The following is a 13,201-nucleotide window of genomic DNA, read 5'->3' on the forward strand; positions in this document are numbered from 1 at the left end:
GATTTGGGACTAAAATTCCTATAGTTTTTTTGTTGTCTCTTCTTAGTTTTAGTACTTCTACAGATCTTTTAGCACCTGAAACAAAAAACAAAAACCAAACCAAACAAAAAAGCAATCCTATAGTTTCAGGCTGGGAATCCCCCATGTTGGGCTGTATTCCATGACCCTGAGATCATGATGGGAGTGGAAACCAAGAGTTGGTTACCCAACCAGCTGAGCCACCCAGGCGCCCTGATGGTCCAACCCTTTAAGATGCTTGTCCAGTGTCTGGAATCTTGGGGGATTGTGTGTGTGTGTGTGTGTGTGTGTGTGTGTGTGTGTGTGTTTATATCTATCTTGAGTAGGCTGTAGTTCCCAAACGCTATGGTCAAGTTGAAGCTCTCCTCTGTGGTGTAGGATTTAGGGTAAAACTTATTGCTTTCCTTTTATCACCCTTCTTTACCACTTGATGCATTATAATTGGTGTACAGGTAAAAACCAGCTTAAAATCACCAGATCTGAAGGATGAAGGACATCACAAAAGCTCAGCCAGAAGATTGGGTATGGAAGTCAGAAGGGGTTGTATCTCTCTGACTTTTTGGTGATGAAAAACATGTCCTAATTGTATAAGCCTGTGTTTTGCATTGCTTTGTGGAAGCATCAGATAAGATACTTCCTTCTCCCCCACCTCCCATAGCTGCGTTCAACTGTCTAGAACTTGGAGATTCTTGAAGAATATAGCATGCACGCATGCGTGTCTGTGTGTGTCTTTGACTACAATGTATCTCCAATACACTATACAAAACCATACACAAGTTTTCTGCTTCAGGAGACCATAATTTTTGCATACATTTATAGGCAACATGGATTGCTTCACCTTCGCTTTTATAGGGATGCTTTTCCTGTCTTCGCACATTTCCCTAGTCTTTGATTCTTCGTTTTTGTTCTGGTCAACTTTATTTAAATTCCTACTTAACTGTCACACTCCCTAAAGCTTTTAGTTTTTCTCTTTTGGCAGGCAAACATTTCTCTCCTAAAGAATCTTGTGGTCAAGAGACCACAAGATTCTTGTAGTTCTCTTTGTAGTTCTCAGAATAAGGAGAAGTATTTTTTTTTTTCTATACCATACACTGCCTAGTGGGGTTTTGGTTGGCACTCAATAGCTATTTATTTACTCAAAATAGATTCTAATGAATATCAAATTCATTCATTACCCAATACCACATTCATTCATTCATTCATCTAGTTTCTGGTAGCTTCTTTTATATTGCCCTGGGTTGTCAGCAAAGGGCACAATAAAGCTTCAAAGATTTTTTTTTAATTAATGGATTTTATTTTCTACAGCAGTTTTAGATTTACAGAAAATGAGGAGAAAGTACAAAAAGTTCCCATATACTCCCTCACTTTCTCCAGTTTCCTCTATTATTAACATCTTGCATTAGTGGGATGCATTTGATGCAATTGATGAGCCAATATGGATACATTATTATTAACTAAGGTCCATTACATTACAACATTAGGACTCGATCTTCGTAGTTTACATTCCATGGGTTTGGGAAAATATATAATGGCATATATCCACTATTAGAGTACCATGCAGACTAATTTCACTGCCCTAAAAATTCTCTGTGTTCCATCTGTTCATTTCTCCCTCCTTCCCAGAACCTCTGGCAACAATTGATCTTTTACTGTCTCTGTGGTTTTCCCTTTCCAAATGTTGTATAGTTGGAATGATGCAATATATACAATTTTCAATCTGGCCTCTTTCACTTAGAAATATGCATTTAAGTGTCCCTTGTGTATTTTTGATCTATAGACTTTTAACAATTCATCAGCAATATGTATTAAACACCTGCTGCATGCTAGGCACAGTGACAGGTGTTGAGTGTCCTGCAGTAGACAAGACAAGCAGGATTGTTGCCCTTGCTCTCAGTTTGAGAACTGTCAGATATTCAGTCCCCAACAACAGATTTTCCAAGGCAACAAGGACTCTACTTGTTGTATTGAAGGTCTTCTTGTTTTTCCCTGAGGAAATCGTTTGCTTATGTCAACACCTTGAGGAGACCAATGATACCTACAAGTGATTTACCATGTTCTAGACTTACCAGTCCCCCCTTCTTAATGTAACAGGAATGAGCTCTTCTGGCTCACAGTGTAGATCCCAATTGAATTTTGACTATGAAATTTGATGAAGCAAGAGGAAAGCAACTGCCCCAAAAGATGGTTCTGCCTGTTTTCTCAGCCTGGAGTATATCTAAATCTTCCTTCCTACCTAATGACTAACATATAGAAAGTTATTTCTGCCTATAGTCAGTAATAAAATCTAAAGTTGTAGCTGAAATTTCAAAAGATGATTTATGGATCACTGGTAATACAGTTGCAAATGAAAATACAAGACATCCTCCAACTCCTTCATTGGTTTCTTCCCCCCAAATTGGCAAGATGAATCTTGTATGTGCTAGATGTCATTAGATGAATAAAATGAGCAATCTAGTCCCAACGTCAAATCAGGCCTACTTCATTTAAACCATAAGTGACTCTTAATCTCACAAAACAAACTGAGGGTTGCCGGGGGGAGGGGGTTGGGGAGAAGGGGGTGGGATTATGGACATTGGGGAGGGTATGTGATTTGGTGAGTGCTGTGAAGTGTGTAAACCTGGTGATTCACAGACCTGGGGATAAAAATATATGTATATAAAAAATATATGATTATAAAAAATAAAAAATTAAAAAAAATACTTCACATCTTAAGGGGATTTTTTTAAAACTTGTTTGTTTATTGTTATTCACTCTTAAGACAGAACTAGAATGATGCATCTCCATAATAGTTAATAGTAGTTTTAAGTTTTCCATGAATGTAGGGTATAATTTACCCTAAAACAGGTATTTGTATTCTGATAAGACCAATGTTAGAAATAAGATACATTACCAAGCAAAGCAGTATTACATATATAATTAGAAATGATACTGCTAAGAACATGAAAATGTTCAACAGAGCAGCAAGTTACAGTAGGGTCTTTTTTGTTTTCTTTCTCTTTAAGCCTTGAGGTTTTCTGTACTATGTGGTGTATTTACAGTCATGAGAATGAAACTGGTTTCAACCAGATTAGAAAAGAGACTACATACGATGATATCATAATGCCTGAAGAAATGAATAATTAAATCTGTGATTAATACACAAACACAATGGGAATACTGAGATCCCTTACTTGTCAGCAAATACTTTCGCAGATTTTATTTTGAAGTCTTAGGCCCACAAAAGAGCACTGTCAAAATGGTTATTAAGTCACAGAGAATGGGGACACCCACCAACAGACAATTCTTTTCAACCCTGCTGCAAGAAAGAAATCTACAACTGAAAGATAAACTCTGGAAAGAGGTTTTATTTATTAATTTTATATGAAGAATATGCATCTGCGTATGACAAAATAGTCTATACTGAGGATAAGAAGGGGACATGACAATTTCATTTATTCAGAATGATTGTTATTGGTATATAAAAAAAGAGCATTTGAAAATGAGAAATGTTCAAGGTAATAGCTTGTTTTTTCCTTTGCAGGCTGTCTTTACATGTAGGGGCAGCTGAAGTTCTTTGCCTTGGAGATAATCTGTATTCTCTTAGCTTACAAACCTGTTTTCATCCCCTTTTTCTTCATTAGTTTTCTAACCTTACACATCTAATCACAGCTGCTGTTTTCTTTCCTTCCTTTACAAGGGAAGTTTTATATGGAAGATGCAGAAAACTGTGGTCAGGTGAATGGGTATGCGTGATGCCAGGCCTTAGGATGGGAGCTGCGGGGGATATAGGATGAATCAGTCCTTCCATTCAGGACTGTGGGAATGAGCCGGTGCCTCTCGGAGCCATTTTGGAACCTGAGGCTGAGGAGAAACCAGTCATCCTGATGCTGCCTTCATTTAAAATTTCCGTATCAGCAAATATCATAATCTATATTGGCACTAATTTAAAACTTAAAAAATTTTTATATAAACTATTATATAAATATTATTAAAATGTTGATAATATCACATGAATATATAATGCAAGGATTATAAAGCATACGAGATATGGTACATTCTATAAGATACATTTTTTAAAAGCTGGTGAAAATGTTTGAGATGAAAAAAGACTGAAGAGATGACAATCAAATGGAGAGTGAAACGTGATGAGGTACTGATTTGAAAAATACTTGATTACTGAGCTTTTTTGCTGCTCCCTTAAAATTTGTATCTCGGGTGGGTGCCTCTCTGGCCTCACCCTGATCCCGGGGCTAGAAAGGACAAGGGGGGCAGGGTAAAGGGTTGTGGTCCAAGGGAGAGCAAGTTGCAGTCTGGTTAGGGGGAGAATCAACAGTTTCTGTAAGAAGCCTTAAAGGATGAGGAGGATTTCTGCCTGTCAGACAACTGAAGGAGGTGGAGAGCACCGGGAAATGCAGGCACCTCAAGCAGAAAGAACAATGCGGGCAAGGACATCAGCAGGGCAGGCCTGAGGTCTGGAAGCTGCAGGCAAGCCCATCAATGCCCATCAATCCACGGATGGAATATGTATAGGTAGTAATGGGAGCAGAAGCTGAAAAGAAGATTTAGATCCTTCTGTGACCTGCCTGTTTGAATCAGGAGGCAATGGGGGTTACTGAAGATTTGTTCTTTTGTGTTTTTTGTTTTTTGTTTTTAAGATTTAATTTATTTATTTGGTGGGGGCCTGGGTGGGTCAGTGCGTTAAAGCCTCTGCCTTCGGCTCAGGTCATGATCCCAGGGTCCTGGGATCGAGCCCTGCATTGGGGCTTTCTGCTCAGCAGGGAGCCTGCTTCTCCCTTTCTCTGCCTGCCTCCCTACCTACTTGTGATCTCTGTCTGTCAAATAAATAAATAAAAATCTTTAAAAAAAAAAGATTTTTATTTATTTATTTGAGAGAGGAAGAGAGAGTGAGAGCACAAGTGGGTGGGTGGGGGGACAGAGGGAGGTGGGGCTCCAACAGGGATTATGACCTGAGTCCAAAGCAGAGACTTAACAGACTGAGCCACCCAGGTGTCCTTTACTTTTTTAAATTAATAATGCATTTTTGATGTTTTCTTAATTTATTTTCAAGCACTTACACAGAAGTAGTTTAAAATTCAAGATGTATTTTTGCTATATGCCTCTTCTAAATCCACTGGAAAGCGATAGGAGTGAAAATAGGATATGGGAGAGAAATTCAGGAGTAAGATGAAGACTTGGTTATTGATAATAAGCACAATTCTTATAGAGCCTGGATTTCCCAGCACAGTCTCAATTTAAAACTTTCTGTCCTATTATTTTCATTTGTACATTCTGCTCCTCCCCAACTTTTCACAGCTTTGTTAAGTTGTAATTGGTGTACAATAAATGGCATGTTTAAAATATACACTTTGATCAGTTTTGACACATGCTGTCAACTGTGAAACCATCACCACATTCAATAATGTACATATCATCACCCTAAGAGTTTGCTCAGGTCCTTTGCAATTCATCCCTCCTTCTCACCTTCTGCTCCCATCCCCAGGTGACCATTAATTGTTTTCTGTCATCATAGATTGGTTTTCATTTTTCAGAATTTCATATAAATGGAATTACACAATATCTCCTGGATATAGTACATTCTAGAAGACATGTTTTAAAATAATGGAGGAAAGTTCTAGATTTAGAAAGACTAGAGAGACTGACCTAACAGCCAAATGCAATAGATGCAACTTGATTGGATTCTGGTTTGAAAACACTAGAGACCACACTAGACCACACTGGGTACTACATGACAATAGGGAATAACTATTGATTCTCTTGGGTGTGAAAATGGTAATATTTTATGATTAATTACACGATCTTTTATGTAGAAGATTATCCTAGCATTGTATGTTAAAGCACTAGGTGTATAAAGTGTCTTGCTTTTTAGCAATTTACATTCAAGTAGTTCAGAAAGACAATTAAACAAAGCAATATGGAAATACTTTAATAACTATTGAATCTACATGGTAGGTATAAGGGGGTTTATAAAAGTTCTTCTCAACTTCCCTGGATATCTGAACCTCTTTTTTTTTTTTTTTTAAAGATTTTTATTTATTTATTTGACAGAGAGAGATCACAAGTAGGCAGAGAGGCAGGCAGAGAGAGAGAGAGGAGGAAACAGGCTCCCTGCTGAGCAGAGAGCCCGATGTGGGACTCGATCCCAGGACCCTGAGATCATGACCTGAGCTGAAGGCAGCGGCTTAACCCACTGAGCCACCCAGGCGCCCCATGAACCTCTTTTAATAATCATAACTGGGGAGAGGGGAAAGGACAGAAAATGAAAATCAAGACTCCCCTGAAGAAAACCTAGGCTATAGTTAATCACCAAGTCTTTTTTCTACTTCTGAATCTTTCACTGGTATCCATTCTATATTCAAGTTTACCACCCATACCTGATTTAGAAAAAGTATACTTCTTAACTGAGAGCAACAATAAATTTCAACTTTCACCTCAGATCATATATAAAAACTAACTTGAATTTGATCAGAGACCTAAATGTGAGAGCTAAAACTATAAACTTTCTATAAAATAAAAAACAGAGGAGAAAACTGTAGTGGCCTAGGGTTTGGCACAGATCTCTTGAACTCATGCAAAACACATAAACTATAAATGAAAAAAATCAATAAATTAGATTTCATAAAAATTAAAATTTAAATTAAAACCAAAATGAGATACCACTATAGAGCTGATAGAATGGATAAGATTAAAAAGACTAATGATATCAAGTGTTTGGGAGAATGTGGAGTCACTGGAATTCTCATGTACTACTAGTGGGAATGCAAAATGATAGAGCCACTTTGGAGAACAGCTGAACCAGTTCTTAAAAGTTCAATGTGTACCAACCAAATACACATCATTTAACCCTTAGATAATGACCTAAAAGGAATGTTATGGCTCAAGTCTCCATCAACGGGTAAATAAACACATAATGATATGCCCACACAATAGAAGTCAGCAATGAAAAAGAATAAATTATTGATATGGGGGGGGTCCTGCAGAATAATAATAGTGGAGAAAACCTATGTAATCTTGGCTACGGTGATGACTTTTTTAGATACAGCATCAAAGGCATAATCGATGAAAGAAATAATTCATAAGCTGGACTTCATCAAAATGAAAAACTGCTTTGTGAAAGACAATGTCAAAAGAATGAGAAAGACAAGCCACAAGATGGGAGAAAATTTTGCAAAACAGCTCATCTTTCATGGCTCTGCTCAAAAGACCCTCTTCTGAAACCCTGACCTCCTTCTTCCTGACTCCATAACCACAGACGTAGAGTGTTTTCAAGCCACATTGCAAATACTACTTTTTTTCATTCATTCACTCAAAAATATATATTCTGTGCATGCCATGTTTTAGGCACTGTTCTAGGCATGGAGCATATAGCAGCGAATAAATCAGATGAAGTCTCTGGCTTACATTTTACTGAATGTGTACAAGGTAGAGAGAGGTAACAAATAAATATAATAGAATTCCAGGTAGAAATATTGTTGTGAATATTTTTTTAAAAAGCAGTGGAAGACTAAAGGGTGATGATGTGGTGTGTGTTATTTTATTTAATTAATTCATTTATTTTGAAGGGTAGTTGATAATAATGTATTAGTTTCAGGTATCAAAATAATGCTTTGACATTTATTTACATTATGAAGTAATTTCCATGATAAATCAAGCTATCATCTGTCATCATACAAAGTTATTACAATATTATTAACTATATTCTCTAGCATGTACGTTCTATCCCCATGACTTTAAAACTGGAAGTTTGTGCCTTTTAATCCCCTGTCCGTGTATTGCTCATTCTCCCATCTGCCTCCCCTCTGGCAACCTCCAGATTGTTCTCTGTATCTATGAATCTGTTTCTGTGTTGTTTTGTTTGCTCATTTGTTTTGTTTTTCAGATTCCACATGTAAGTGAAATTATATTGTATTTGTCTTTCTCTGTCTGACTTACTTCACTCCAGATAATATCCTCTAGGTCCATCCATGTTGTCACAAATAGCAAGATTTCATTCTTTTTTATGGCTGAGTAATATTCCATTGTAGGAGTGTGTTTTATTTTAGAAAGCAAGTCAGAAAAGGTATAGCTGACAGACATTGGTGCCTTACCCACATACCCTCAAGGTACTCTGGAATAATCCAGTACAAGCCAACCTCACTGGAAGTGCTTGCGATTCTCTGTCTGTGGCTTCTCTTTATCTGAATGTGGGGCAGGCCCATGGTCAGGGAACAGACTTCAGCCAATGGCAATGGAAGGTGAAGGACAAACATCCTAGCTTCTCTGCCTCCTTGGGTGGGACAACTTTGATGTGCATTCCCCATGTTTCCCAGAGATCCCCTATGGGATTGATTTCCAGTTGTCCTCAGCAGCACCTTGTGCAATAAATTGCTCTATACTCTTTCCTCCCCTGTCTCACTTCTCCATTCCTCTGCCAGTACTTCTCAAAATCACATTTTCCCTTTCAAACATGCCACCTGTACTCAGATCCTTTTGGAGGAACCCCACCCAAGTCAGTGTGTTCGAAGAAGTGATGCAAGGAAGGGGACCATCAGAATAGGGTTCTAGAACTGGATCATTTGCTGGTCAGAGGGCAATGAAGACCCTGTTGCTATTGATAATCTCTGGCATGCCCTCCCATCATTATTGCTAAGAATCTGACCTGTGATGAATCAGGATAGTGTATAAGTATAAGAGAATGCACCAGCCTATAGACTAGCTCTTGAGCTGCAATCTATGGGAGGGGGGGGGGCAATAGAAATTATTAGAATTTTGAAGTTGATTTGTTGTTAGCTATCTATCGGAGGAGCCATGAAGGAAGAAAATAACAGGCTCAGATCAGGTAACCATTAATTTGGAACACAGTTTGAAAGAAGGCCAGAAATCTTCCCTCGTGTCTTTTAAAGGTAGTCTCATCTCCTGTGGACAGAGTAGACTAAGCTGAAAAACAAAACCTCACATTTGATCTTTGGTATAGCAGGAGATTGAACTCACTGCCCTGAAGGTTTCTTAGGCTAATGTTAGGGACTTGAAAGGAAAGAAGAGGAGCCCTGTGACCTCTGATGGGAATGGCTGGATGGATGGGATTAAAGACTTCAGATTCCTTTGGATACTCTGGGCCAGAATTTTCTGGAGTCCTTCCTCTTGCTAGAGGAAACCAGTGTCTGATTGCCTGGAGATTGTGCAAAGGCTTTACGTAGGGCAGATGCCTTGCAAGATGGCACTTGTCTGAAAGATCTATCCTTGTCTCTACTGCTCTAGACCAATAATTAGAAGTCTTATTATGAGCCAAGCAGAGAAATACTGCTACGTGAAGAAAGGGATTATTCACCAAGAGCACTGCAGCGCCTGTCAGATATGTACCAGCAGGAACTGGGAGAATTGGCCTGGAAATGGAACTTAAAGGTGCTGGATCAGGGAGGACCGGCTATGAGGCTGGATGGGGAGAGTTTCTCAATAAGGGTGCCTAATGCAGTGATTCACGACTTTATGTCCTGGTAGAATACCTAAAACTATACCCAGTACATTGCAAAAGTGGCTCTTTGAAACTTGAAAACAATCATGAGATGAAGATGCTGGGATTTCTTACAGGGAAGATGAGGAAGGAGTAAAAAAAAAGAAATCATAGGTTAGAATTAAGAATGCATTTATTATGTAATACTAGAGAATCTGCCAGCTAGCAACATTCCCTGGGAGGGCCCAGAGGACACTCCCTTCACTAAAGTGGTAAGATTGTACAAGTACATTCTGCGAAGCTCAAAATTACTTGACCTCTAGATCAAGATTGATGATAAGAGATGCCTCAGAGTCAATGGACATAACAGGATTCTTGAGGCCAAGTTGGCAGCACTAGGCCATCAAGAGCAATGGGATGTAATTATGGTCACATGCATCAACATTAATTAATTTTAGGGACCTAACTTTGATGGGGGGTAGGTGAGTTCCAGAAGAACACATGAATTATTTGTATTTTAAAAACATGCAAAATGAAAATGTAAGTGTGTGTGTGTGTGTGTGTGTGTGAGAGAGAGAGAGAGACAGGTTAGTAAACTCAAAACTAGCATAGGGGTACCTGAGGGGCTCATCCGTTAAGTGTCTGACTCTTGATTTCGGCTTGGGTCATGATCTCAGGGTTGTGGGATTGACCCCTGAGTCGGGCTCCTCATTCAGTGGGGAGTCTGCTCCAGATTCTCTCTCTCCTCCTCCTGTCCCTCCCCACCACCTAAAAATAACATTAAAAAAAAACTCTAGAAAGAAACTAGAATAACAGTTATGAAAGGAAGAGAGAAAAGAATAGGGAGGGGGAGAGATATATAACAGAATTTCTATGGTATTGATAATATTTTCTATCTCAAGTCAGGTTGTAAGTACACAGGTGATCATTTTCTTGTTATACTCTATGCAGATAAGTTGCACATGTTGAATGCATTCAATATTTGACAAAAATAATCTAAAGAAATAAAGCCTAACCGTGACTCCTTTCTATTGTGACTCACAGTAGAGAGCAGAAGCATCGGATAGATGCAAACTCAAGTCAGGTTGGCTGTACAAGCTTAGTTAGGGAACTTATTGAGTCTCTGAGTGATAGGTTTCTCACCAGGAAAATGATTTTGATAATGTCTTTCCAGCAGGGTAGAGGTAAGGACTAAATGAGATAATTTATATAAATTTTATAATCGGTGCCTGGCACATACCAGGTGTGATTTAATAAATTAGTCCACTTTTCCTGTTTTCTTCCTTTTTAGAGATTTTCCATCTTCTTCATTTGATTTAGTTCCAATTTAATTATTTCCTGTAAGCAAAGAATTATGTCAGAGGGGCTGTGCCTTAATTTAAAAACACTTTTTTTCGTTTCAAAGACCATCATCTCATTTGATCCTCTCATTCAGTCCCCGTTGGCTGGCAGATGATGGAACATGTAGGAGCCCCAGTAAATACCAGCAAACAGATGGATGTAGAATGTAGGTGTAATGGGCTGAATTGCGTTTCCCCAAAATTCACATACAGAAATCCCAATCTCCAGTGCCTCAGATGTTACTGTATTTGGAGATTAGATCTCTTAAGAGGTGATTAAATTAAGATGTGGCCATTCCACCATGACTAGTATCCCCATAAGAAGAAGAAGGGACCCCAAGGATGAGCTCCCACAGAGGAAAGGCCATCTGAGGATACAGCGAGGAGATGGCTGTCTGAGAGACAAGGAGAGAAGCTTCAAGGGAAACCAACCCTGTTGACCCCTTGATCATGGATGTTCAGCCTCCGGAGCTGTGAGAAAATAAAATTGTTTTTAAGGCACTTGGTCTGTAGTATTTGGTTATGGCAGGCTTTATAAACTAACACAGTAGGGCAAATATTATTATCCCCAAGTTATAAATGTATAACTGAGTCTCAAGGCTTAAGATTCTCACAGATTTACATGAGCAATAAAAGGGCAGAATTGTCCTTGAATCTAGGTATCGAATTCTGGTTCTTTCCATTATAGCCTGCTTCTTTTCAAAATTGTGCTATATTGAGATATTTCCATCTGTATATATAATCTTTAAATTAAATTCTTATTTTTATCCAAGTAGTATATGGACTCATAAAAAACAATAACAAAACAAACAAACAAATAAATAAATAACAAAATAAACAAGGGGGCCGCCTGGGTGGCTCAGTCAATTAAGTGTCTGCTTTTGGCTCAGGTAATGATCTCAGGGGCCTGGGATGGAGTCCCCGCTCAGTGGGGAGCCTGTTTCTCCCTCTTCTTCTGCCCCTCTTCCTGCTGGTGCTCTTTCTCTCTCTCTCTCTCAAATAAATAAATAAAATTTTAAAGAAATCAAACAAAAATAAAAAGTCCCCTGCTTTTTCCCTCATCTAATGTGGCTTTCTTAGAGACAAGTACTCTCAACTCTTCAGGCGCTTTTTTTTTTTTTTTAAGATTTATTTATTTATTGGAGAAAGATACAGAGATCACAAGTATGTAGAACATTAGGCAGAGAGAGAGAGGGAGAAGCAGTCTCCCTGCTGAGAAGACAGCCTGATGCGGGGTTCGATCCCGAGCTTGATGCAGGGCTTGATGCAGGGCTTGATGCGGAGCTCGATCCCAAGACTCTGGGATCATGACCTGAGCCAAAGTCAGAGGCTTTAACCCACTGAGCCACACAGGCACCCTTACTCTTCAGGTGCTTTTTCCTCATGGTATTTGCATCCAGATAACATGCTCATACAGATGTGTCATGATTTTTCAAATCAAGATGTCGTCTATTAAGTTCCTATTATTAAAGATGAGTCTTTAATGATCTCAATACACATAGACACAGACACACACTATTGGGTAATGCCCTTTGTCTTTAAAAAGTTTTATCACAGTCTATGATAGTTTTCTTCTTCTGTATTATCTCAGTTCTCAGTTTCCTCCAGGTTAATTTTCTTTCTTTTCTTTAATTTCCTTTACTTTCACATTAGACTTTCCTCAAATGTTTGGGTCATCCTTGGCTTGCCATTCATCTGTAAGAAAAAGCCTGTTTCCTGTTTGTGCCCTCAGAGGCAAATAATAACTTCAATTTGCCATTTTCTAGGGTTCCCTATCAGGAATTGGCTGGTTATTGCAGGCCACTCTGCTGCAGAAACTTAGGGTTTAGCTTCCTTTTCTTGAAGTGAGTTGCTTCTGCCTACCCACTATTTTCTAGAATTTCTTGACATCTTTTTTCTCCTATTACCTTATCTCCTGTTCCCTTTGTACTTTTTTTTTTTTTAATAACTTTTTATTCCTTTGCTATTATTTTAGCAGGCTTTGAGAAGGAATAGAGAACAAATGTGTTTTTCAACAGTACTCTACATTTCTAATGTTGCCTTTTCTTGGATTTTTGCTATTAGTCAATATGTCACGGTTAGTATCAGTTCAATGCAAATGACTGCAACTATCTGTGAGGAAGTATTTTTCCAGGTGTGTCTGTCAAAGCTTCTTTTATATTGAAAAACCTCAGCTTGTGTTTTGAGTAATAATAGGAATATGGTATTTCATACTCAAGTATCACTTATTTTTAAAGACATTCATGCATAAAGCCAGGTGAGGAGGGTGAGCACATGGGGAGAAGGACCTGTGTGGCATCAAATTCTGAGCAGGCCGACGAGGACTTCCACATGGTATGTGGTGGCCAAGCCTGGGCAGGGGGAGGAGAAAATCCATGCAGAGAGGTGGCATACCATGAGAAGGGGGAGGGGCAGA

This window comes from Mustela lutreola, chromosome 1 (genome assembly GCF_030435805.1).
Source record: "Mustela lutreola isolate mMusLut2 chromosome 1, mMusLut2.pri, whole genome shotgun sequence".
Taxonomy (NCBI): domain Eukaryota; kingdom Metazoa; phylum Chordata; class Mammalia; order Carnivora; family Mustelidae; genus Mustela; species Mustela lutreola.